The following is a 27,871-nucleotide window of genomic DNA, read 5'->3' as shown; positions in this document are numbered from 1 at the left end:
GCAATGCACGTTACTTCATGGATAGGCAAATATTAGATATGTCACTTTTGATTGTGATTTTGTCCAGAATAATTTGTATCACTCCCAGTCATTCTTCTGTCTTTACCCAGGATCTATTGTATTGTTGGAAAGGTGTGTCAAGCATTATATATTTACAAACTTATCCCAGTGATGCAATAAATAAATAAATAAATACAAAGGCCACTTCAGAAGCTCCATTTAAAGACTGCTTACCACAACTAGATACAGATAGTGGCTGGATATTTTTATATTGTCTTTTATATCTTGGGTTTCAAATAAATCAGTTCTAATGCCTCATGATTTACATGCAGACTTACCTTCTTGTCTGAGCTCCTGAACTCTTCACTGAGCTTTAAGACAAAGCTACAGGCATGAGCCTATACTAAAAGAATTAACCACATGATGATACATGGATGAGACTGAGCATGTCTAGTGTGGATGCGGCATGTGGGGTTTACATTTTTGTTCAGTATTTTTCGTTCATCTAGTTAGCTACCTTATCTCACGTTGTCGTAGTCACGTTACAGTACCATTCAGAAGTACTGGGTTTTGGGTACTGGGTTTTAAGAAGAAGTTGAAATGCTACGAAAGTCGAGGTGGGGGGGAAGTGCAAAATAAAGCTCACAGTACCACAAGTCAATAGGAAAATTCTTGCAGAGATTTTAGTAATTTTGTTTCTTCTGAAAAGGAGCCTTCTTTTAAAATTAAGCAATTTTTAGAAGCTTCTGAGGTTTTGGGGTTGTGGGGTTTGGTTGTTTTGTTTGTAAAAATGCATGAAAGACTTTAGAAAAGTTAACAGCATATTGTCCACTAAGCTGTTAAGTAGTTCACTCACTTTGTTTGAAACAGGGTCCTGGTTTGCCCTAAGGTGTCAGACCACACCTGACAAGTTATAACTTTGATGATTCATGAAGTGCGGTTAACTGAGGGGTTGGGAATGTCTCAGGAAGCTAATCCTGTTTGATAGAAAAAACAGTGGTAATCATCAGCTAACAAAGCAAAAATATGCTCACAGTAAAGGTAAATGTTTAATAGAAACCACATCTCCATTTACGTAGACACCAGTATTTTGTAAGGTATTTTCTTTTTCTGCTTTACCTAACAAAAAAAAAAAAAAAGCATGGTTCTGTACTTAGGCAGTCCTAGCTCATTTTGTTTTGCAGTTTTTAACTTCAAATATTCAATATCTCATTTAATAAATACATTTTGGCTTCTTTTATATATCGTTTGTAGTTTCAACATTGTTTTTGAGCTTTTTTTATATTCTTTTCTCTTTTTTTCTTTTTTTCCCTAAGGTTGTGGATAGATTTGGAGGAGGCAAGGGGTTGGTTTTCAGTTTGTTCTTAATGAGGCATTTAATGTATTTCTTAATGAAATGGTGCTTAATGCATTAAAATATGACCAAAGGCTCTCTTTCAAGCCTTTACTTGTTCACTGAAGTTAAAGGTTTATTTATATGAAGTTTTCATGATCAATCTTCTGATTGATGCTTGTTTAAGTTTTTGTACAAATTGTATTTTAAGTAGCCGTTTAAATATATCTGTACACTGTTAATACATTACCACATGCAGCAAAACCACGAGACCCTGAGGTACTCAAATATCTCTGAATAAAGTAAGCCACAGGATCATGTATAAACAGATACAAATACGGGGGAAAAAATTGCAAGGTGCTAGAACTCTGTGTACTGTATAAGTATCTAAGATACCAAATAGATAAGACTGTAGCAACAGTGAAAGAAAACATAAGCAAAGACAAGTCTTCGTTCCATATATGAAGGTTAAGCCATGCAGTTCCTCTTTGCTCCTGGACAAAAGCCAGCAAGAAAGGAGGTTGTAGCATGAAGGGTGTTGGTCTCTTCTCCCAAGTAGCAAGTGATAAAAGGAGACGAAATGGCCTCAAGTTGCACCAGGGGAGGTTCAGGTTGGATATTAGGAAAAAAATCTTCACAGGAAGGGTTGTCAGGCATTGGAACAGGCTGCCCAGGGAAGTGGAGTCACTGTCCTTGGAGGTGTTTAGAAGACGTATAGATGAGGTTCTTAGGAACATGATTTAGAGGTGGACTTGGCAGTGCTAGGTAACAGTTTGACTCAATGATCGTAAAGGTCTTTTCCAACCAAAATGATTCTAAGACAGACAGGCAGTTGTTAAACAACTGCTTTTGCAGCATGGGTAGCCACCCATTCCTTTAAGTGGTGGTGCATTAATCCAGAAAATGGAGGCTTATTTTGTGTGGTTTTCTGTCCTTCTGGACTGAAACAAAAGATATGTGAAGTTTTACATAAGTTGCATTAGGCTTGGTGGGAAAATCATAACTTAAACATGTGTAGTGGAGGTTGGTTGTTTTTTAGATCTTTTATCTATTTTGCTGTGATGTACTGTGTTTGAGCCCTGTTCCCGCATTACCAAAGGATGATTGTTTCCTCCTAATTACCCTCACTGAAGTAACAGGTGTGCTAGGTGATGTGGTGATGTTTGTGAGGCAGAATTACTGTAGAGAGGTAGCCAAAACCAAGAAAAGTGAGTTGCTTCCTGGAGCACTGAAAACAAAAGGAGAAATACTTGAAATACATACACAAAATGAAAGGGAAAAGCTCAAGAAATGGTGATGTTAACGAAGTCCTGTGAGTGATAGCAGGTATCAAGTTAGTTGCTAAGTTACGAGGCAGTTTTGGACAGCAGCTAGGTAGGCAAGGATGGTTTAACGGGTCTGTGCTGAAATTCCCGTGTTCAGAGATTATATGGAAGCATTATGTCAGCATCAAATCATTGCACACAGAGTACAGCGATGCTGTTGCTGGGAAGGATATCTCTGCTGCTGGAGAAAGGAGCTGCTTTGCCTTCTGCTCCACGTAGGGCTGGGGGAGGGGGACAGTGCCAGCCTTTGTGCCTCCCTCTGTCCCACTCTCAGATGAGTCCTCCAAATTCCAGCTCCTACTGGGATAATTATACGAGGAAATCTGCTTTTGAGAGCAGAGGGGGCAGTTCCTGCCTGTTTTTCATAGCACTTCCTACCAGGGCTGCAAGCACTTAAAAATTCTGCTCTCTCAGAAGAGATCCCAGCCTGCCTGAGGGTAGGAAACAATAGGTCTTGGCATAATCTTTTCTGCCGTGGGAATGCAATAGGACTGTTGGATGATAAAAAGAGATTCTAATGTTTTGCTGGGATTCCAAGGGCTGAAGGGCTTTTCTGCCAGAATGGATTCCAGTCTTTCCAAAGACAAAGAATGGCGGATTCAGTAATGAGTCCCTAGCTAGCCAGCATAATAGATTCACTCTATTTAAACCTTGTCCCAAGAGACCTGTATGCGAGTTGCTGCTTTTATTTATTTATTTATTTATTTATTTTATTTATGGTCTCTACTACCATAGAGTTCAGGTCAATGAAACTGCTCATCCAATATGTAACTAGCATTTGTGAGGGAGATTGATATATATGGCTAAGTACAGTCAGGTATTACACAGACTTCGTTTCTTACGCCGGTGCAGTGGACTGACATAGGCTATTGCCAGAATCTTGATTTTGTTCTTTTTGGTATGTGACCAATGTTAGTCAAATAGTCGAAATCAAGAAGCCACATTTGATCTGCATGACAATTACGATTCTCTGAGCTCTTTCCCTAGTATATCCAATTTAACTGACCGTGGATTGCTACCTCCAGTAGTACTGGGGGCTTTTCAAATTATATAGAAGAAAGAATACTGAGAGATATAAAAGGAAAATTGCATAAAAAGAAGTATAGTTCTACCAAAGGTAAATTGTTCCAGACTAGTTTGGCAGCTTTATTTCGTAATGACTGTACAACAGACTTTGTAGGCAAAAGAAACACAACAGATTTAATAGATCTTGATATCAGATTCCACATAATTGGACTTGAAGAAGATACAAAGATAATACTGTTAAGAAGTAATCTCATGATGGGAAGACAAAGAAAGTTCTGCTTGCTGGTGTTCAAGAAAGACCAATTCAAACTATTAGTGTTCTGGAGAATGGTTACCAAGATGTTCAGAAACTTGATTTACTTTGCCTAACAAATGAAAACTGAACTTAAGCTGGCTCTGTGTGTGCTCTCAAGGGTACTATGTTAGAAGCAAACACAAGAAAAAGGAACTGATTATTTAAGTTGAAAGACACACACTTGCCATAAGTACTTTTACAATGGAAATTATAAAGATGTTCCTGACCACCAGAGGATTTAGGATTTGGAATAGTGGTCCAGTAAAAGCAGCAAGAAGAAATCTGTGGAAGACTAGGATGAAAGTACTGATTTTACTGAAAGCGAGTTCATTTTCTTCATGCAGTTAGAAACCTCTCTTTTTCATAGCTAGCACGGTCATTGGGTTGAATTTAGTTTGAGAATAAGAAGATAACAACTTGGGACAGAGCTAATGTTCTTAACTGTTCCTGTCTGGGAGCCAAGGACACTCTGGGTGCTCTGCCCACAGGTGCGAGGCATCGAGGAATTGGGGCATGGATGGGTCAGAACCTGACTGACATCCAGACTGATCAATAAGAGTATTCCATCCCATTAGCGTCATGCTTCATATTTAACAAGAGTCCGAATCTTCCAGCCAGTCTCTGAGTCAGGACAGAGACCTGTTTGGGCAAGTTCCGTTTGGGACTTTCTTTATTTTGGCCTTTTTCCACCCTGCTGTTTTGCAGAGGCCTCTGGGCCTTTCTGCTGTTTTTCTCTCTTCTCTCTCTGGGATCGGCTGTTGGGACCAGGTGCTGCTGCCTGGGACTGACTGCTCATTGCAGACAGAGTGCATGAGGAATTGCATTGAGTATCTTTTATGTTATACTCTATTTCCATTTTATATATAGTAGTATATTAGTGTTATTGTGTTAATTTATGAAACTGTCTTTATCTCAATCCACAAGTTTCTCCTTTCCCTTTTGATTCTCTCGCGTATTCGGGGGGTCAGAAGGGGACAGTTGAGCAAGTGGCTATTGTGGTTATACTGGTAGCTCAGGTTAAACCACAACAATGAAGCAATAAGGTCACATTATACGGTGTGGTGCTTATGTTAGCAAAGTCAGTACTCCACAGGGAACTTAGCTCTGTTGTAGGTTTGTATAAACACTGGAGGGAAATGCTTTTTATTTCTTGGCTAGCTGGAAACTTTTACAGGAGTTGTAACTACAGCATTGTATCCATTGGTTCAGGTGTCAGGCCTATGTCAGAATTTTTTTAACAGTAATTTCAGCAGATCAAAAAACACATATCATGCCCTAGTGCTCAATGAGTATGAAAAATACTATTTTTAAAGGTTTGGGGTTTTTTTTCAGTCTTCTAATCTTCTGCCAATGTATCTGAGATAATTTACTGTAAAACTCAAGACAGCACTAATGGCCTACTCCCCTCAATATAGCATGAGTTTGAAAGGGGAAAAATCTAGATTCTGAAGTGCACTAAGCCTTATTTTCATCTTGAAATAATCTTTTAAATTTCTTTAAAGATATTTTTAATACATGTGAACATCTAATTATAGCTAAAGGTAATTTGCACTTCAATTATCCTCCCTTCTTGGTAGGTCCTCAGCAGATGAACAAACCCAGGAAAAGTCTTTACCCTGGGTGTTCTCTGCCTCAGTACACCTTAATGGATCTTCTGTTCTGCTCCCAGAAGCCCAAAGGTGAAAAAGGGTAAGCGTCTATATACACATGTGCACACATGTAGGGAGGGCAAGGGAGGACACATCCGCCCTGTTTTACATTCACTGTGCCCAGCCCTGGTGTTTATGCACACAGTTATGTCTATACACATAGTCCTGATATGAACAAAGTAGTTTCTCACAGTTATGAAAGCCGTTTCTTAGAGGGCCAAAACCCTAGGCCCATAAGCAATTTATTTGTTGTATAGTCTTCTCCCTCTACAGTCTGCACCTTCCCTTCCCTACTGAGCCCAAAACTGCAAAAGCCAGCTCATTTCACCACAGCCTCAGTGCCTCGCTCCTCTTCCATCTGGGCACCTCCTGGGGTACCTCTGCTGCTCCTCACTGTCCCAGTCCTGCCAGACCTCTCACTGGAGATCTGGAGCAGTATTTCAACAGCTGGCCTCAGCCCTGCTGAGACTGATTGGGAGTTGTAGCCGTTTTGAGGGGAAACGCATAACATTGAAGCCTTTCCTGATAGCTTCATGGCACAAATAACCTCTGCTCCTTTTCCATTTTCCAACTCCAACTGCTGCTCATCATCCAGTTCTCAGTGCAATGCTAACTGCAAGCGTCTGGTTCTCATAGTTTGTTCTGTAGCCCCACACTGCTGGCAATGCTGTGTTCCACCTTTGAAACAACAGAAATCTGCTGTTTCTGAATGGCCATATCCTGCCCTCCTGAGGCAACAGAAAAGGTGCTGTCACTGAAATGTTCAGGTGCGATGAAGAGGGAAATTAAGTGATTTGGGAGGTGCCAGGATTTCAGCTGCCTCTCCTCAGTCATTTACTTCTTTGTTTAGGTTTCCTGGGGAGAAATAGATAAGGCCCTTTAAATAAGGTTCTTAATTGGCAGCTTGGTAAAGCAGCAGTGGGAGGGTGGATTGAAGAAACTGGAATAAACAACAAAAGCTAAACATAAGGTCATGATTCATGCAAATATGCCAGAGGGAGCACTTGAGCAGACTATGTTTATTGCTCAACGTAGTCTGAAGTCCAGGCAGCATGTGGGTGCAGTCCAATGGAGCTCCCCTAAAGCCAGGAATGGAGAGGTGAGTGGAGGGCAGACCACAAAGAAGGCAGTATGTTTTCCTTTGGAAAGGGACAAGAATTACTGTACAGTAGACTGGAAATGTTTAGCCATATAAAAGGTCTCAGTGTTAGCAGCAGCAATAGCAGCTTTTGCACATTTCTTTATTAAAAAAATAAATCAGACATTAACTTCTAGTGTGAGTTAGCAGGTCAGTCGCCACTTCTTACAGAAACTATTGCAGCTGAAAAGGACTGTGGGAAAACTTCCTAATTAGCCCTATTGTGTGGGTTTTTGTTGTTTTTTTTTTTTAAGAACAAAAAAAGTAGCTGAACTTCTGAATCTAGTTTCCTGTGGAAACAAAGCTTACGCAATCAGTGTTTGTCCTTGTGGCGGATGCAGTCGACACTCCTCAGCCAAACCAGCAGCAGTTTGGTCCAGGCTCCAGAAGAGGTAAAGCCTTGAGCTGTAGCCAGGCCAAGAACTCCTTTTAAGAAACCTGCAGGGAAGCAGAACAGCACACTGAACACTGATAAGTTGTGGATGCAGGGAGTCTCGTGCATACTTTTCCCACTGTATGCAGTTTAACTCCGAGTCAACCACTTTATAAATATGACTGCCTGGATGAGCCTACTTTGAGCTCTCTCTGCTAAATAAGTGGGCTGTATGGCAGTGGTTTTATTACTCACAGGTCAGTAGATGAGCCCAATTTAAGTGTAACATTAATCCTTTAGCTTAAGTAAATGCACACTAAATATAATGAATCACTTAGAAGTATAAGGTTGTATGATTTTTAATATACTCTTTGGCTTCATGTTACTTAGTAAGCTGGATTTGCTAAAATCTTAAGCTGTAATGTTCTGCTCACATTTACCAAAGGCAACTACAAACTACACTGAACACTTGCAAGATAAGGTCTAGATTGCGCTTTTCTGGGAAGAAAGGAACTGGCTGGGGAAAAAATAGTGAAACAAGGCTAATACAGAGACATTAGGCATCTGCAAAATGGGGCCTGTTTTGCACTTCGCTGAGAAGAAAGGACTTATTCAGGCAAAACAGTCCCTGCAAGGTTATGGACCATAAACAATGTCTACAACTGAACAAAACAAAGGCACATGTGAGATCAGTGAAAAGATCCAATGAGAAGCAAGAAGACCCCAAAGTGAAATATTTCTATTGGACTGAATCATGGTATGAATGGTCTGTAAAGATATAAAACTCTATGGTTTTCTCTGCTCGGGTTGGACCTCTGTGCAGGTGCTCAGTTTGAGCCAGCCCTCCTGCTACCTCCTGCTATTCTACACTGTGTTTTTTTTTTTGTTTTGTTTTGTTTTTTCTGATAATTTTGTTTCCTGAAATTCTGCTCTGCATATGGTTATCAGGCCTCACCTGAATGTTTGCCACTGGAGTTCAAAAATAGAAAGTCGGGGGCAAAGGGTTATCAGGGAGGGAACACCTGAAAGTTTGCTTTCGCGAACAGGTACTTTCCCCTGGAAGTTTGCCTTTGGAGCTCTAAAAATAAAGACTCCGAAGCAATGGTTATCAGAGAGAGAAGAATCCTGGAAGTTTGCACCACAACAGGTATCAAGCCACAGGAGAGAAGACACCTGAAAGTTTGCTCTGTGAATGAGTATGAAGTCCCTGGTGAGAAGGTAAACAGCATTCAGCTTGGTATATTTCCCCCATGCAGTAAATAACAGAGTGAACCTGCCACTGAACTCTCGTAAGTCACACTTCTCTTTGAGAAATTTAAACATTGTTCTGCAGTAAGAACCACCCTAACAAAGAACATAGAAACATAGAATGTCCTGACTTGGAAGGGGCCCACAAGGATCACCAAGTCCAACTCCAGTCCCTGCATATGACAACCCTAAAGTACCCCCCACGACAATCCTGAACCTAATAATTATTGTAACCTTCTGGCAAATCAGATTTTGACCAAAGCTGAAAGAGTGATAATGTTCAACATTTTTTTTTTTCTTTTTTAATTTCATAAAATTTGGGAGCAGGATAAGGGACAGAGAGTCAGGTTACTGCCTTGACTGAAGAAAAGGCAAGAGGATCTCAGCCGTTCTGTGTTGCTTGCCAGTCAGCACACGTGCTGACAGTGAGTATTTTTATAGCTCCAGACTAGTCCCAGAGTTGTTGTCTCTTGGCAGTGACTGTGTCATCAGAGGCACGAGGAGAGCTGGAATTATTGTGATGAAGGGGAAAGAGATGTGGGACAAAGGACACAAATCCATAGGAAATCAGGCTTCGTTAGTTCTGCTGCTCAGGAACAACATGTTTGTCTAACAATAGCTTTCTGCCTGAGCATACGTCAGAACCAGATTAGATTTCTATTTGCATACCTCTTTACCTTTCTCAGGAATGCTTCTGGCATAAAACTCCTCAATTTATCTGTCTTCCTTAAGGCATGGGTCTTTCCTGGAGACTAACAGCAAAAGTTACATCTTATTTCTTAATAGCTTTATTACTTTGTTTACTCAAAGTCAGATGAACTGGGCTTAATAACAACATCAAATGTTTGCTGCCTTTTTAAGTCCTCTTGGCTCTTCAGAAACAACATAACAGAGAGAGAGAGAGAGTAAATGAGCTGGATGCAATTCCATGTTGTGCACACATACTGAGAGCCAAACCTGAAGACAGTATTGTTGTGCAATGTAAACAAGGCATAATTTATCCTACAGAACCCTTGTAGCTGATGATCTGAGAGAGAAAGAATCCAATGGATTTCTGAAGCATAAGATGAGCTTGTAGCACTGACAGGAAAAACAGGATTTTTTTGTTTTCTTGTAAACTGAGCACATTTTATATGTACTTGTTGAAATAATAAGCGGGGAGGGGAGGGGGGTGTGAAGAAACCTTTACAGCCACTGTTCAAAGGAATGCTGTACTATCCAAGGGAGTTTTTAATCTGCAGAGAGAGAGAATAGAAGCTGTGCTCTTCTTTCTGTCTTATGTAGTCTATGGTCTGTATTTTGCTCATTACAATGATATCAGTGCTTCTAAATTAAAGTAGCAATGCCCAGATTCCACAGGCATGTGTGTCACAGAAATGCATGTGCTAGTAATTAAACAGAATTTTCAAATATTGCTTCCGATTCAGACAAGAACCTTTTTATGCAGTTGTGTAATAAAGAAAGGAAGCTAGAGCCGAACTGGAGGGGCAGCATTAATACACGGTGCAGCCACTGACACAACATGAGACCTTGTGTGCCATTGCTGCTGCTAGCCGCATGGAAGAAAAGAGGTGTTTTCAAATATGAAGTAGTATATCAGAAGCTCAGGTTTTATGGAAGTCCATCCAAACCCCAGCTGAATGTTCCCACTGCTAACCGCTTTGAAAATTCACTCCAAAGGACAACTAGTCACCTAGAAGTAAAATGAGATACAGTTGCAATGAAACAGGTATTACTTTATTAGATCCTACCACTGGGGCTACTCAGTATTCAGCCATTGGCATTGTGCCTCTTCAGGAGCTAGAGGGAATAGCCCTTCCTGATCCCCACATGGACAACAGGTTCGTGAAAATAAGTACAGAGCAGTTACCCTAATCACAGTCTTAGCAAATGCAATTGATGATCAGTTTTCCAATGTTTTGGCAAATCCCGTCTTAGTGTTATTTGCCTTGAATTCCTCGCACAGCAATAAGCTGTGTAAGTTGACAAAATGCAAATGCAAGAAGCACTACCTTTTGTGTCCCAGGGGTGCTATAACTTGATTATACCCAACCTACTCTTTAGTAGCTGACCTATTTTCTTCTGTTGTTGGAATTGTAGAAGGAACTTTTTACAGGCTCTTTGTACACGGTCTGGATTAGTACTCCAAGGTATCTTAGACATAAAAGGAGATGAAAAATAGTGTTTTCCTGTTACATTGTTGCTTTAATTTAGTTGGATGTGTCTAAAGGAGGAACAGAGGAGCCTAATTCTAAGACACTCTGATTTTGTTCACGTTGCACTTATGTGTTCTGAGGCTAAAATAAAGCTTGTGTTGCACATATAGAGTGGCTAATGAATTAGCTCCTGACATCAGCTTAACTGCTCAGAAATTTTACACTGGGTCAAACCTAACGCATTGGTACACTTACAATCTAGCAGCTCAGATCTGCTTTCAGAACAAACACCTCAAACATGTCATTAAAAAGCTGAAATACACCTACTGGCAAGGCCTGCATCCCAATAACGTGCCTGCATGAATCGTAGGCTGAGTCAAGGGGATCCTGCTAAAAGCAACACTTCACCCAGTGTGCTGGCGAAGGGGATGGGATTTGTCTCATACAATTTTTGCAGTAACTTGCTATAGTCTGTCTGTGTTTGCTTAGTCACACCTAGTCAAACTGGTTTACATTGTTTCCTGCCTCATCATTTTTAAGTTATCCTTTTTTTTTTTTTCCTTTATTTCTTTTTTTGTTTGTTTGTTTTTAAGTTGCTGACGCTCACAGTTGTGCTAGCATTGTTATTAGAAAGTGTCAACGTGGAAAAAAATACGAGTGGGCCTCAGAGGCCTTGTCCGGATTTCAGATTTAGATGCTCATTTAAGCAATTAATGCATACAACTGAGTGTAGCCTAGTGCTTCAGAGTCTTCCCAGCCCTGCCCTACGTGATTTAAGAAACTACGTTTTTCTGTCATGGCACATGCCTAGTGAGAAATCAGAAAGTGGTTTTTGAATGGCATGAGCTTAAACCTTTCCCCTTGCTCACAAGGGGAGAAAGACTGCCTTGCGGCAATTTTTAATCCAGGAATGTGAACTCTGGGGAGATTAAGTCTCTTGAATAGCTGTGACAGCAGACCTAATTTAGAGTAAAGCATCCTGGGACTAAAAAAAATGGCACACCCGAGAGGGAAGGAGATCTGGAAGGAGCCTGCAGAAAATGTGGATGAGTAACCTAAGTTATTGTGCTAATGAGATTATGTTTTGCTTTGCCATCTATTCCTGTAGGGAGAGACTGAGTCACTTTGTCTTGTCCTATGTCATGGGGAGGGGGAGGCTAGGATTTATTTTTAATGACCAAAATAGCTGTACAGCTGCCAGGGAGTGCCTTGATTCCCTGGGCCTCCCCCTCACAGCTATAGGGGCGGAGTTAGAGAGAACATTTTTTTATGTGGGTATAAGCTGCAACACAGGAGGTTCCATTCAAATTTGAGAAGAAACTTCTTCACGGTGAGGGTGATGGAGCACTGGCACAGGCTGCCCAGGGAGGTTGTGGAGTCTCCTTCTCTGGAGACATTCAAAACCCACCTGGATGCCTTTCTGTGTAACCTCATCTAGGTGTTCCCGCTCTTGCAGGGGGCATTGGACTAGATGATCTTTTGAGGTCCCTTCCAATCCCTGACATTCTATGATTCTATGAACTTTTCCTTTTAGCCTCATCTATGCCACGTTTTCCAGGCAAGTGTCTCCAGACCTCCCTTACACCCAGGCATGGCCCCACACGCCCTCCAGGCTTTTCAGCTTCTCTAATGTTTGGTGAGATTGCTTTTCCCCCTGCAGGGGTCCAGCCTGGGAAGTGGCTGACAGGAGGGGCTCCCCCTGCCTCTAAACCCACTTTCTCTGGTCTGGGGCTTCCCTCCCCACAGCTGGGGCCTCCTGGAGCCCCTGGCACCGGGAACCTCTCTGCACTGCTCCCTTCTCCAGGGACCATGGCTTTCTCCCTGCAGGCATTGCAATGCTACCAACCCCCACTGCAGCAGCGCTTGATTTCCCTATTTGATCTTTGAGCACCAATTAGAGCATTTCATATCTATAAAAATGTGTATATTATATATCCTGTTATGCCAATATAACATACAATGAGAACAGGCTGGTGTAACTCACTTTTGAGCATCTTATCAGCCTACCTAATAGGGAATTCATGGTGTGTTAATTATGTTGGTGTAGTTGCAGCAATACATACTTCTCTGTGTAAAAATAGGATGAGAAAAATCCCCTAGATAAAAGAAATTTTGATTACCAGTTTTAGAAAAACCTTCACATGCGTAACTTTAGTTTCAGGTGTCCTGCTATTTTCCATACGTGAGAGAAACTCTTGTTTACAATGGGCTGATTAGTCATTTGACAAGCAAGCATGTTTACTCATAAAGCAACCTATCTAGCTCCATGTATGACTAAACTGAGTAAGTACGTAATTATATTTTTGTAACTCAGACCTTCTTTGCTGCGCCTCTTTCCTTGAGTAGGTTTGTTTTATTCTCTCCTGTCTGCCATGTCCATCACTCAGACCATGTGCCCCGCTAGCACAAAGTGCAGTGTTTGATAACAGATATGTTCTGTATTGATACATTTTACAGCTCACTTGGTCTGCTCAGAATTCAGAGATAATATTGATTTAAAAATTTGAAGGAGAGAGAACTTATTTTCAAGTGCATTCAAACTTTTATTCAGCCTTACTTGTTGCTTTGAGTGTGAGGCAGAAGTATCACTAGAGTTTTATGGGACTGGTTGTCCCCCCAAATATGAGCATTTATAGTAGAGTTGGCAGAGCTACATCTACAGAGTATCAGGCGCTAGGGCTCAAAACTTGTAAAATTACTCTGTTTAGGTTTTTCAGGTTGGCATTAACAGAGCTACATATAACAGCACTGTTTAGAGGCACTAGGCAGAAATTCAAACAAGACTACGGAATCACTGGACTGGGCAAAAAAGCTGTTAGCCTCGTAAGTCCATCTAATTCATATTCTTCCTTTCTCAGTGCAACACAACACTGACCAGTAAAACACTTTTTTTTCAGTTTTATAAAATTGTTTAAGCACTGTTGGGCATTTTTTCTTTCTTTTAGGCTGCTAAATTAGTGGTTAACTCCAGTTTCCTAGCTAGTTTCTTCAAGTTTACCTGAAAGGGCCAGGGTGGAGGGGGAAGATAGCTTGCCCAAGTTTTATGATTTGTATCATAGCTATTCAGGCAGAATGAAAAGAAGTGTGAAACAAGGAGTGTCAACAAATTTCACAAGGATTAATGTTTGCTTCACTGCTAAAGCAGAAGAAGAAACGCATGGCATGATGAGAAGTAAAAGTGATCAGAAGAGGGTGTGACTGGGAAGGAGGAAGAGAATGAAAAGTTGAACGATGGTAAAATAGAGAGTCAGGGGAAGGATTTAAACAGGTGAGAAAATGGGCAAGAGTAATAGTATTGTCTTTTGGTTTGTCATAGGGAGAAAGGGACAGTTACGGATATTTCCCATCTGGATATATAGGAGATGAAAAGGGAGGGAACAAGCAGGAGTGCTGTGACTGACAGAAAAGGTTGCAAAGCTTGAAACTCGGTCCGACTGCACTGGGGGAGGACTGGCTTTGATTAGTCCAAGCAACAGGGTAGGATGAAAGGAAGAACAATGCTTACAAACAGAGTAGAGGGATTGGAGTAGCACTTCAGGGGGCTCCTCAGAAGTTCAACAGCAGCCATGGGAAAGTCAAATTGGCAAAGACGCTTCCCTGGGAGGATACAGTGGCTGAAATATAGGACTGGATGGACGAAGAAACCAAGATAAATGCACACGTCACTGACACAGAATGCTGGCAATGTGACTGAGTACTGATCCGTGGGGAGAGGCAGAAGAGAAAAAGCCTGCTGAGATTTCCATGGTGAATAGGAATGGAAAAGGAAGCCTCAGCTGTCAAAAGGGAGAAGTGAGGATGGAGTTGTGAAAGCCAAGGAGAGAAAGTGTTGAGAGGAAAGATGAAGTTGGCAGAGACATTACACAAGTAAGCAACAAGGATCAGTGAAGATATGAATAAAGCCAACATCATTTAAGGAAGAAGTCACGAGAGCAATTTCAGTGGTGCAATGAGAGTAGACAGCAGAATGTCAGAAATGCAAGACAGTAGAAAAGAGACTTGCAAGTACGTGCTGTACATGAGTTATGGTATTAGTCTTGGTGAGAGATGAGCCAAGGAAATAAGGAAATATTGTGAATATTGAGAATAACAGTGTGCATGGTAGAGGAAAGTTAGTGGAGACTCTGAAGGACAGAGGGAACAAGAGAGGAGTGTTGAGACTGTGTGAAAGAGAAGTGATGTGAGTCTTAATATCTTCAGGAATTGGTCTAAGCAGACTTGCAATGTAAAAAGGATGTCATAGGAGAAAGAGCTTACCAGCATGGGTAGGGAAGATGTTTTCAGAGACTTTTCTTTTCACTGTCTGAAAGCTGATGGATGTACCAGCATCCTTTAGCATCAAAGCTGGTTTTCAGACAAAACAGCAAGATGGAAAGAAAGAACTAATTATAAGGAGAGTTAAGGGAAAGAAAGGAAATATTTTTGGTAAAGGAATATGGAACTATATGATTAGCCTAATTGGCATGATCTATTGTTTCCTACAGTATCACCAATTCTCAGTATTCACTGAGAATGAAAGTCTGTGTAATGAAAAGTGGGATTTGGGTCACTGAGAAACAGGCAGATGTACCTGCTGACTTCTAAGCTTATGTCTGTGTCTCTTTTGTCAAGGATGAGAAGCAGGGAAAGAAAAACCAGTTTTCAAAGTCAGGGTCAGCAGAGACAAGCACATCATTTGCATTTGGCTTTATTAATGTGGGTTAGCTCAGCAGGCAAAGTCTAGCATACTGATAAATGATTTCATAACAGGAAAAATAGGGTCAGTGACTGCAAATCATTCTTCCCTGTAAAGTAAATGAGACACTGTTGACGGGGGAACTTGCAGGGGGTCATATTTCATTTCAGTCAGAAAATACAGATGTAGGCTGGATTAAAGGCTCTGAATATTTCACCAAGGAAAAACTATGATGAAAAAGAAGTAGAGCTAAGCCCTGCAGATATCACACAGTCCTGCTCCCAGGTGGTGATGGTTAGCTCCTGCTGTATTGGGTCCATGTGTTCTCCCACAGTGTTTAATCTGAGCAGCTCACAAAGCTGGCCACGTCCCTGGTCTCTTGCACAGAAACCCTCTGTTATCCCTCTGTGGAAATGAGGCCTTTTACAGCTTGGTTCCTATAATTTCCTGAAATATAATTGCTCCTCCCTTTACTCCATGCTCCCCAATAGTTCAAGCAAAGGCTTTGTCCCACCCTTCCTATAAAGTACCACTGAGTTACTAAGTATGGAGTATCTCTTCGTGGATGTATAGTTGTGGAAGCAACTGGGCACATGCATTTGAGGAGTGTTAACACTGATCATGTCCTACCGATACAGCTCAAGGAATATACAGATCTGTGTAAAATAATCAGTATCTATATGTTTTTCCTTGCCTGAGTCTTCTGAGCTTTCTTCTGGCTGGGGTCAGAGAGTTTGAAGTCTTCTGTTCCCCTCCAAGTCATAGGAAACTTCTTGAGTCGTGAGTTGAATCTCACAGCTAAGCTGACATGCTATGAAAGGACTGTCTTTTCTGTTCCTCTACTCAAGCCTTCTATGCCTCTGAGTACACCCCTGGCCTGTCAGAACCCACAGTGGGATTAGACAGCTCAGCTCACCTGATCCCATCATTACTTGCTGCCAAAAGGGGTGATCCCACTCCACCTCCTCCCTGGCCATGGACCCCAGCAGCTTCCCTTCCTGTGGCACTGGAGCTCATCTTGTCTCACAGCAAAGATTTCAAGGGACCTAAACTGGTAGAAAACTAACTTCTGAGCAGTGTTTTTGCTGGAGGAGTTAAGTGAGTCATCACACGAGCACAACCTGGGGGAGGCAGGACTTCCCCGTTTGGTGCCAGGCAGCTGCTAGAAGAGCTTGGCTGCATCATCACACCGTACCCTACAACACTGAAAAATCCACCAAGCTCAATGCTGGTGTGTGCACCACATCTGAGAAGATTCTTCCATTCCTCACTCCTGGTCGTCAGGCAAACTCAGTGGAGCTGATTCAGCCTCCAGCTATCTGACTTTCCAAAGATCCTCCCATTTTGAATGGGAGCAATTGAGTTTCAGCAACCATTTTCTCATCTCTGGAAAGTGTGTGACACGGTCCTGACAGGTCAGCTCCACATCCACAGACACTTGGTAACAAAGCAATTTCTTACCTTAAATCAGAATACATTTGCATACTGGCACAGTCCCCAGAATGTCACAGTTAGGCATGATGAAGCACCTACAGATTGACTCAGAGCGTGTGTTACTTTTTTCCTGATTATATTGGTGCTGGTACCAGAACCACAGGACAGGGATAAGCAGGTACTGAGTTGGGATGAATCTATGTCTATTTTGTACTGAGACTGACATGTTTGAGTTTTCAGCACCATTATTAAAATGAAAATATATAAGCTAGGCCATATTTTGTATTCCAATTTATTGCTGTAAATGAAGTGAGGTTTTGTTTTGGTTTGTTTTTTGTTTTTGTTTTTTTTTTTATTCTTTCAACAAGCTCCCTCAGAAAAGTTTTGGTACTCTACTCTGGCTTGCAGTGACCTTACATTGATATATTTTTTGTGATTGTGTGTGTCTTCCTCTTCCTTTCATGTTTTATCTGTTGGCACAGAGCTAAACCCAAATTTCAGCAACTTGTTCCCAGGGCTACACAGCCAACCTACTGTCTTTCAATTTTATTTTATTTTCATTATATTTTTTTTAATTTTCTGGGCCTTGGCTACAAGAAGAAAGCAGGACAGCATTGCACACTTTAGTTTTGCACAATATATTTTTATCCTGCATGAACATAACCAATTTTTCTTAGATCCAGCAAAAATCTAAGCTAGAAAATCTGACTGAGTATTTGAGAAATGAGAACAACTATTTTGTCTTCAAACCTGGTAAATAAAAACTTATCTCTCTAACTAAAGGCATTATGTTGGGTTACACCATTATGCTATAATACCTATAACACATAACACAACTACTTCTGTAATCCTTTGATTTGCTTTTGCCTAAACTGAGTAGTAGAATAAAATTTCCCGGGTAAAAAATGTGCATGTAGAAACCTTGCATTGTGGGACCCTCTCACTTGCGGGAGGGTCCACGCTTGCTGCAACAGTGCAGACAGCTTTGAATGAATCACAGGATTCCAAGAATGAGTGACAAACCTCCATCACGTGGGCAACCCACAGCACAGGAGCTGCCAGAACAATGCAGTGACTAAGGAGGCTGATGTGGTCCCTGGGTGCAGAATACCTTCCGTAGGAGTAAAGAGGTGATATTACAGTAACATTAAGGGAATAGTGTATCTCGTTCTGGTGCCCACGCTTGGGAAAAATTATGTTGACAATTTAGGTTTCACAAAGCAGCAATAAGAGTTATGTGATATCTAAGCAAACCTGATTTATTGTAAGAGACTTATGATCAATATCTTTAGTTTATTGGAAAGTAGGCTGTTGCAGTTTATTGAAAACGGTAGGCTGTGAAGGTTCTTAACTGCAAGGGACTCTGTCATCCTTCAGACAAAGACAAAGCCACATCCCATGGCAGAGGGTGAAAGCTAGAAATAAGGTGGATAGAGAGTAATTCAGGATAAAGATTAAATAACTTCATTATAGTATCATGCTTGGATCATATTCTGGCTTAACAGCCACTGGAACCCTTTTTATTACTATGGCAAAGGTGTCATGAAATGTGTGCATGAATAATTGAGATGATATGCTACATAAATAGAGCCAAATGCAAGTAGCTGAGCTTGGAGAATTCATAAGCGCTTCCTGGGACATCTGCATTTGAATAGCTCAGAGGAGGATTGTGCAAATCAAGGACTCTCTTGCTGCTCTGAGCAGTTCCAGGAGATACCAGTTATGGTCTTCCCAAAAGCATGATTGTCCTCTATTCCTTCCTGCGCCAGTTCTGCCATGTTAGCCTGTAAAACAATAAGTCATTCAAATTCCTCCTTAGGGCTGGATACAGGGGTCATATATGGATTCAGGGAAGAATACTCCTATGTTTCTCTCCCATTAAAATCAATGAATTTTCAGGCTGTCTGAAGATAGAGTCTTCTCTGGATGCAGCCACGGAGCCTACTGATTGTGTTTAAGAGTCAGTAGGGATATTTCTTTCATTTGTTTGAACTTCATACCAGTTTATTTGACATTGTCTATTTAGATGGTACATGCTTTAAAGCACAAACTGTCGTTTCTATGGATGTAGTGTTTAGCAGAACTGAAGACTGTCTTGACTGGGAGTTCTAGATGCAACTTGAATGCAGATAATAGAAATTTATAATAAGCCTTGAATTTATGCTTAGTCTCCCATGCAGTATAGTTTGACATCAGTTCTGCTTTATCACTGCAAGTATATACAAAAGCTACACTCTTTCTGAGAGAACTCATCAAATGCTGTTGTAGAAAGATTTTGTGCTTTGTCTCTCATACCAAATATTTCCAGAACTGGACTGTTACTTTTCTGTGATCATCACAAATTAAGATCATGCACACTTCATGTGTTCAAAGAAGAACAAAAGAAGTCAATGTTTGCTAAACAGAAATTAATCTGAGTCTAGCTGAAATTTTTAAAAGACTTTCAGTGTACATGGGCAGTCAGTAGGTCCTTGGATAACTGCCTGCCCTCAGCTCTCTGTACATAGCTCTAGTTGCTAGCAGATCCTGGTTGAAATTCAAATCAGTTTCAGCATTGCTGCTGTCCCTTCTAATTGACTTCATCGACACACTCAGCTAGTGGAAGGGACAGAGGAGCAAAGCAGGCGAAAAGGACCAAATCATTTCTACCACATGCTAGGCTATTCAGCAAAATGTTACTGACATGAGGGCCGGACACATCACAAGTGTTGGGATTCCCCATGCCCTGCCACAGAGCATTCTGTCAGAAAACAGCAATTTTAAAAAAATATTTTTTAGTGCTAGAAGCATTAGGCCAACAGCAGTTGAAAACCACAGCTCAGTTGGCAATGAGCCCTGGGCAGCAGCGGAAACACATGGAAAAATTCTGGCTGACTCATCCATAATTCATCTGCCATCCTGGGAAACGTGTGCACTGGAGAGGGATCCCTGGCACTCCTGCGAGGGCAGCGCCTGCTGCCTGAGCAAGACATGGGCAGCAACCAGCTCTCTTCCATCCAGGTGACCTCACAGCCTCTGACAGGGACTGGTCTCCCCGCTGCAACACAGAGCAGGGGAGCATAGCCCTGGGGGACTTAATTTGAGCTTCATGGTGCTGCTGCTGTGGGGAAGAGTCAGGGAAGGAGCTGGCCCCAGACCCTGGGATAACGTGTGCAATGATTTGAGGAATCCATCCCAGCCTGTTCAATACTTGCATCTTCATACCTGTGTGCGTGTGATGTAAACTCTGCTTTGAGGGACTCTGCTCTTGGACCTTCTGCTGGGCTGCATTTCCAAGGGCTCCTGGTGAAGGGCTGGCAGATGTTATTAAACCTTAATGATCTGCTAATACAGACCCCAAAGGCTGCAACCCAGGGCAAAGTAGTTTTTCAGCCTGCCCTTCAGCTCAGGGTAGCTAAGCAACATATTCTATGTTGGGGGATTTCAGTCACCTGATGAGGTTATTTTAAAAGTATGACTGGCCTGAAGAAACAAGTAAAAAGTCTTACAAGCTTTTTGAAAGAAAAACAGAAGAAACAGGATTAATATCAGAGACAACTGCAACTCACAGACAGTGTTCAGTAGCCTAAACTCAGAGGAGTTTGCAAGAGAACCTTATAGAAAAGAATGGTGACAAGTAGTGAGGAAAAAATTACATAGACAATTTAAAGTAGATGTTAATTCCTTTATCTCCATCCATGCATTTCTTCTACTGCCCAGGGCTGAAGGAGCTGACTCCTTCAGGACTGATTGCTTCCACTGATTTTTCTGAAGGGATGAATGAGGTTCAGAGTACTCAAAATACCAGAGCTGCAAAATACGTTTGTGGGAAATCTATGAACGATTAGTCCTGGGACTGTGCGGTCAGCCACATAGCCTGTGCAGAGCAAGAGCTGAAGAGCATGTATACACAGTAGTGCCCAGACACAAGGGTCTAGTGATGTCCAGCTGGATTGCAGATGCCCCAATACACCTGTAGATCAAGAGGGCTGAACACCATAATACTGACTGCAGTGGTTAACTTCTACCTGAACACTCTGTTAGTGAAAGCATGGAATAATTCAACAAAACAAGATTCAGAACTCGCTAGCTAGCACACACAAATCAAAACCATCAGTTACATTCAGAGTCTACAAATGTATATCTATTCTACTTCCATAAGCTGTGTTTCAGGAAATAATATTTTCAGGATTGTAGTCATTGTCGCTACCCTCAATCATTAAAAAAATAAAAGAGACATGACATGGAGACATAATCTAGAAAATGAAGCATGTTCCATGGTTGTTTTCTTGTCTTAAATCTAATTACTTCCCAGTATTTCAGTTTGTTATATCTATTTTCATCTCATGTTCTGCCACTGTTCCTGATAGTACACTCCATTGCACAATTCTCAGTATTATTTATTTTGAGGCAGCTTCTGGGATAAAGAATTAGTCCTGGGTTTTATCCACAGTTTTGACACTGGCCAGCTGGGTGACTTCTGGCCAAGTCACTGCACCTCTTCACCACTGTTTTCCCAGCAGTACGAGTGGGGTAATAACCTTTTCTGAAAGCACATGGAGTTCTGCAGATGAAGTGCCATATAGTTTAAGTCCCTGTTTACAGCAATGATTTCACTGATGTAATAGACTTGTGTACTGAATTTCCTTTTTTTCCTTTTTTTTTTTTTTTTACAGGTGAAAACCTGAAGACCAGCACCTGTCAAAGTGCTTGTTAACCTGTAATGGAACTAGTGAAAACACAATCACTGGACGTTTTTCTTCCTCAGCCTGTTTAAAACAGGTACAACAGTAATACAGCCAAGCTTTTAAACTGGATGTTTGTGACCTATTTGGAACACGTACAATCAGTGCAGACTTTGCTCATTGGTTCTGATTTTTCTTTTCTTAAGGTGGCCTCTGAGGGAACAAACGCACCATTTCTTATACCTGTGACTCTGTGCGCCCTTGGCCCAGCCAGGCAGAGGTGCTGCTTGAAGTGCAGCGGCCCCAGGACGTGGTAGGGGAAAACTGCCTGAATTTGAGAGGAACGCCTTGCTGTGACATTTGCCTTTTGGTCCTGCTTGGGAGTTCACTCAACTCCACACTGAAGGTTTGTCAAGTTAGGAAATCTTCCTGTACTCTCTCCCTCTTCAAAAAATATCCAACAGCCAGATTAAATCTGTCTTGCTGACTTTCATGTCATCAGATAGAGGAGTCTCTAAAGGGAGGCAAGAGTAGCAGCCAAGTAATTATGCTAGAGATGCATGAGTTCATTTTAAGACATTTCCTGTTTCACGCTTATGCATAATCTTCTCTTAAAAAAGTAAATTCGAATTAGTACTAAATACATATTCTTAAATAGCATCAACTATGGGAAGGGTTCTTCCAACTCTATAACATAAATTACCATGATACTGTAGTAATCTTGCACAATAATCAGTGTATCTTATCTCTCAAGTTCACATTTGGAGTTCAACTATGTATTTTAAAAAAAGCCCCCTGAAAGAGGAGATTACTCAGATTACTACTGGCTTGCCTTTTCTTTATTACCTCATGTTTATTTCCTCAGTTACACACTGCATAGTTCAAACATTGCGTACCCCTTAGTAGCGAACATCTCCATTCCTGTTCAGATGCGGGGTCCTGGCTTTGATATCCAATATACTGTGCATCAATGTGAACCTTGACTTACCAGTGAGAATCCAAGGGAGTTCAAAATCCTGCTAGCACAAGTGAGATTGGAGGACCAGGACTAGGACTTTTGTTTTGGAGCTGGTAGTCTTTAACTTTACAAAAATCTAGAGATTTTTGCAGTATTAGCGTCAATGCTTTGCCCACCATCTAAACCCTAGTAAACAAAGGCAAAATTGTGCAGCGCCTAATATTTTAATCTTTTTTTCAAGGGTATCATCTTGCAACACCAAATTAAATAATTTGTCTCACGCATCTGTTGATTTTGTAAGTAAAGCACTACTGGTCAAATTGTTTTCCTTACTGCCTCCTAATTGCGGGAGGAAAACGTGTAAGTGGATCGGAATGGTGCTCCACAACAATGAGTGTAACTCTCATTTAAGGCACAGGATATGAGATGGAGGAACCAAATTGGAGCCAGCTGAGGACAGCTCTTCTACCAGGCATTTGAGTTCCCCTAGGAGAATTTTATCCACCCTTGAAACCTAGTTGGGATATTTCTTCCAGTAGAGCTCTGCCTGTAGTGTAGGTAGGGTGCAGACATTTTGCCACAGTCAAACCATACGCAGCTTGGTTACACTTTGCTGTGTTCTTGGCAGCACTGAAGGAGCATGAATTAGTGATATTTTATTTTTTTTCATGTGTGTGTTTGTAAAAGGCACAGTACTGGATGTTCAACATCACCAAAGAGCCAAAATAAATATACTGATGGTAATGACCTTCAGGATGTGGAAGAGAATGTTATATCACTTCATGATAAGTAAATAAATGTAATAACAACTCAGGCCTTGTTAATTTGACAATGTCTTTAAATTCAATACAGTAGTAGATACCTGGCTTCTTCCTACCATACTTCCTAAGTTCTGCACTAAGCATTGGAGGCTGTTATACCTGTACATTATGTCCATTCTTCTCAGTTAAAAATTAAAGTAAAAAGGTCATTCTTGAACAGGCTTAGAAACTATACAGGGTTTTGATAAAATACAGGGCTAATTGTAGTTGCGTATAGCACTTCCTCCTCTTCCTACCTTCACCTGCTTTTAGGACCCATATTAAAAGAAATAAGAGTTGTCTTCCAGGCAGTGTTGATGTCCATCTTCAGTACCACTTCTTGAAAAGACATGTCATCATTAGCATTAATTTCTTCAGAAACAGAGAGAGAACCCTTTGTTGCCAGAGCCAGAAAACATAAAGTTCAGATAACCATCACTTGGCACTTCTTGCTGGCCAATTTTTAACTACTGTTTTCACAGTTTGTTACTAGCCATTCATCAACAAGGAATGATTGGTTCCTTGTTGCAGCACAGGGAGGGGGTGTCCAAAGCTTTTCCTGCACTGTTTCCCCAGCAATGTTTGCTGGTTTTGTCTTCTAGTTAAAATCAATCCTGCCCAAGCTATAAGCACATACCTAACCAAGGAACATTTAAAAGATTTGTGTGACTGCATCTATACTCTTTGTGGGTAGATGTGGTTATAATACTTCCTTTTCCTGCATTTTTCACTGTGATTGAATATTCCTTCTGTACATAAGACTGTGCCACTTTAATTATGGATCATGCTTCGACCTAAATTGATAGAGAATTTTTATTGAAAGTTTGAAAGAGAAGTTGCTGCCGTCTCTGCTATTAATAGTATTACTGCTTTATATAAGTATGTGATTCCCATACAGTGGATAAATTATAACAGACAAATAAGCATCTCTGCCCACAAGGAACTTTTACTTCTGCCTAAAAAGAGATTAAAGGATACATAGCAGGAAAGTTCAATACAGAAAACAGACAGAGGTTTGGAGGGTAGAGAGAAAATGCTGCGAAGTAGCAAGTCTGCAAAAGGTCAAAGCTTATCCTAGAGATGGGGGGCAGTCAACACAATTAGGGCCTGCATTAATGTCTCATACTATGTATGGCAATTCCTGGATTAGTGGTAAAAATTGAGATGCCAGCAACTGAGGTGAAGAGGTTATTTTTCCTATGAAGTGTTTAATTTTGCAAGTGTATTTCTTCTCGCCCAAGCTCTGTCTCACCTCCTCCTATGAGCCTGGGATGATGTGTCATGGAGTCGCATCTCACTTCAGCTGCACATCTTCAGCAGCTTTTGGTCCCAACTCTTCCGCATTCATCCAGTCCTACTTCCCATTTTCCTTGCTCAGACACAAAGCTCAGGCAGAGAAGTGGGACAGCGACCCAGCCCACACCTACTGTTGCTCTTCCTGCTGGGCCACCCATGTGTCAGGTTGTGCTGCACACCCAGCTCTGTGCTAACCAGGCATGTCCCAGCAGCACCAGGACATTCAGGAGGGTGCCTGGTGGCACCTAACAGCTCACACAGGACCCACAGTGGCAAGGTAAAGACCCTTGTGCTGAGTTGCATCAAATAAAGGAATTCATGCTGCAGGCAGAGGCTTTGGAGAGCAAAAGCATGCTTTGAACAATATGCTGTCTCTGGAAGCCAAATATGTACTAAAATAAATCACTAAAAACAAACAAATCGCCCACAAATTATACTACCTAAAATGACATAGATTTAAATTTCCTATACAGTGAGATTAAAGTAAATATCTCATGCCTGTAAAAATATTCTAAGACATTGTAAAGGTTTCAAAGTCAAGCACCCGTAATAATAAGAAATGCATTAATTTGGATCCAGCTTTGCAGCTTTAATTCTTTCCCTCTGGGTGCACTTGCATCCTGGTAGTCTTCATTTGTATGATTACATATAGCTGCCTCCAGAATGCAGAATGCTCGCTTAAGCGGGAACCGGTTCATTTGTTTTTGTCAAATGTGCTAGAACAGGAGGGATGTCCTCCAGGTACCTGTGTTTCTCCATTAACTGCTGACAGGACCAAGGTGAGAACTTAGGTGAGATACCCACCGCACTGGTCAGTGAAACGATTCTGATTCCTGCTTCTAGTACTGACAGAGAACACTCTTACTGGGTGTATTAGGTTCGTTCCCAGTAGAGCTCACCATCAGCTGATGCACAACCAGTGTAAGCTGTTCGTAGTGCTTGACAGCTTCTGGTTCGCTTCCAGGGTGTGTCACTCACTGGGTAAGAGGCTCGTGTGGTCCAGTAACCTTATGTCAATCAGAACTGTAACACGTCTCTCTATGCACCAGTTTGTACCTTTCTGCAGACTGGCAGCAACTTTTAGAAATACATTTTCAGATTCCTCAGAGTCAAATGAACTTTTTTTAGCATGAACCCTCATCTAAAAATCCAGGCAGGTTGGTGCAGCAACCAAGAAAAATCTAATTAACCTAATGAGAGGATTTTCATGTGAGATTTGTATTGCTCTCACCAATGAGGTGGTTCTCCAATACAACTTCATGCTATTGGTTATTGTTAGAAGTAATGACCTTCTACAACATATGGCCTCCTGCAGACTGTACTTTTGTAAGGGTTAGTTCAGAGCTAGAGGTAAATGCTACCTCCCATATGAATTTAATTGAGTAAACTTGCAAGTTGCTAGAATTGCACTTTTAACAAGTTCGGCAGCTAACTGCAAGACACTATATAAAAGGAGTTGTTTGCATTCACAGGGTTTACTTAAGTTGCTCAGCATGTCAACAACATAACACATTCACTAGAAGAAATGAGGAATCTCTAACAAGCAAGTTTATCCTAGAACTCCTAACCACACACCATTAAAATTAAGCAAACTACTTGTTTATCAAAACCTTCCTTTAATTACCAAGAACTAGCCAAGTGAGACAAATCCATGACAAACTCAATTGTTAGTTTCCTGAACTCTTCATGTTGAAAAAAAAATTCCTTCCTACCATGCAACTTAACCTACTGGGGCCTTTGAGTCCAGACAGCATTTGCCTATTAAGAAGCATTATTATACATTAATTACCTTAAGAAACAGAAAAGTGAACTGAAGTTAGCAATGTACAGTGGAATGCTAGGAGAGCATTTTGAGATGTAAAAGATTTGTTCTCCATGCTTTTCCTCAGCCTTTCTCAAAAAACACTAAGAATATTAAATATGAGGGATCAGTACATACAGGTTACAGTTTGTTCCATTACAAACATGTGACACTGAGATGATGTCAGAATGCTGTCTGGTCAGATTAGGTGGTTCTGATTTTCATTATTTCATTGCAAATCCTTCAATACTTTTTCTTTCAGCTGCCAAAATCAAGAGACTGCAGTAAGAATCCCAGCTTACACATTCTTTAAGCAAGTTTTTGATTCCTCTGTATGGCAAAAGCTTGTAAGTATGAAAGGCAGGTCTCCTAAAAGCTCTGGAAACAGATGGCAAATAACCAACCACCTACCCTTCCTCTCTAAATGTCTTATTTTTAAGAAAATGGGCTTTTAAGCCAATTTCATTTGTGAGTGGGCATTGACTCATGAGTTTTGAACATTTACTGTGGCAATGCAAATCTGGATCAAAGCTTAAATTTTATGTTTTAAAAAGCACAGTTGTTTGGGGGTTTTTTTAAGCAACAGAAAAGCTGGTATTCCATTTCATTTTCAGACTATCCACATTAATTATGTACTTTCAAACATTCCCTTACATTTTTGCTGGTCAAAACGCAAGAGAAACCTGTTAGCGAATCGGTCACAGCATGTTTTAAGAAGAGTTTAAACAAGTGCCTGTCAGGAATGATCATGGGATAGCTGGTCCAGCTGCGAAGGCCAGATAATCTCTCAGCCTTTCTCAGGATTTTGAATCCTAGAAAAGAAGACTTTATCATTAAGACACTTCCAAGTACCATGCAGCTATAAAATTCAGTGACAATGCTGCAGCTTTTGTATAGTAAAGATTTTCATACCATACTCTCTAGCTTCCTCAAACAGGTAAGTTCATAAGTTAAGTTAAAAGAATTTGCCAGGTAGATAAGATTCTGCCATTTTAAAGCTGATTAAACAATATTGTTGATGACAGAGGTTAGCATAGGTGTGGCTTGGCAAACAACAATAAATAATCATAATAATAATAACTACTAGAACAGGAAGCTACTCTTCCTCCAAGCTTCTGAGCATATACATTGCAATCATGACAGCATATGTAACGGCAAGTTAATCTTAAAATCAATGACCTCCCAAATCATGACCTTGTTTGAAATATTTTAATCTCTCTGTCATGCACGTATTCTCCAAAGTTACTGTAACTGAATAAAGTTAGAAAAATATTTTCCACTTTGTCAGATGATGTGCTTTGAAGATGCATGTTTTTGTACTCTTAAAATAAAAGGAGGCAACTGTCTGTACATTCTGCAGGCTTCTGGTATATTTAATATAGTCCATAAATCATAACATAATGTTCAGTCCTGTGCAGTGAAATATTACTGTCTAACAAGGGCAGCAGATTTTCAGATTTCAGCAAACGTTCAGGATTTCATGCTAACCTGTTTCCTCGGAACAGATGTGACAGAGGCAAACTACAGACTGGCAGTAGGACTGGGAGCAGCTACAATAACTAAAAATTATTTAAACTCAAGTGTTTTCACCTGACAGTTTCATATTCCTAGCGTCCATTTAAAATCTACTTCTGCCACTAAGATTAGCATGTGGCGCGTTTGAATTTGTAGGTGTGAGAGATGCAGACAGGAAAAGATAG

General features: G+C 40.9%; 1 protein-coding gene across 1 annotated transcript in view; it reads left to right on the top strand.

Annotated features, from left to right (window-relative positions):
* MCUR1 (mitochondrial calcium uniporter regulator 1) overlaps window positions 1-27,521 on the top strand; it is a 48,694-nt gene extending 21,173 nt beyond the window's left edge. Inside the window, exons 9-10 of the transcript XR_010470238.1 lie at window positions 21,308-21,413; window positions 21,523-27,521. The gene's annotated coding sequence lies outside the window, so the exon portion shown is untranslated. The remainder of the gene's footprint in view (window positions 1-21,307; window positions 21,414-21,522) is intronic.
* The last annotated feature ends 350 nt before the right edge of the window (window positions 27,522-27,871 follow it).

Source organism: Columba livia, chromosome 2, assembly GCF_036013475.1.
Source record: "Columba livia isolate bColLiv1 breed racing homer chromosome 2, bColLiv1.pat.W.v2, whole genome shotgun sequence".
In the NCBI taxonomy this organism is placed as follows: domain Eukaryota; kingdom Metazoa; phylum Chordata; class Aves; order Columbiformes; family Columbidae; genus Columba; species Columba livia.
The sequence above is the reverse complement of the archived record's forward strand: the minus strand, read 5'-3'. Positions and strand labels throughout refer to the sequence as shown.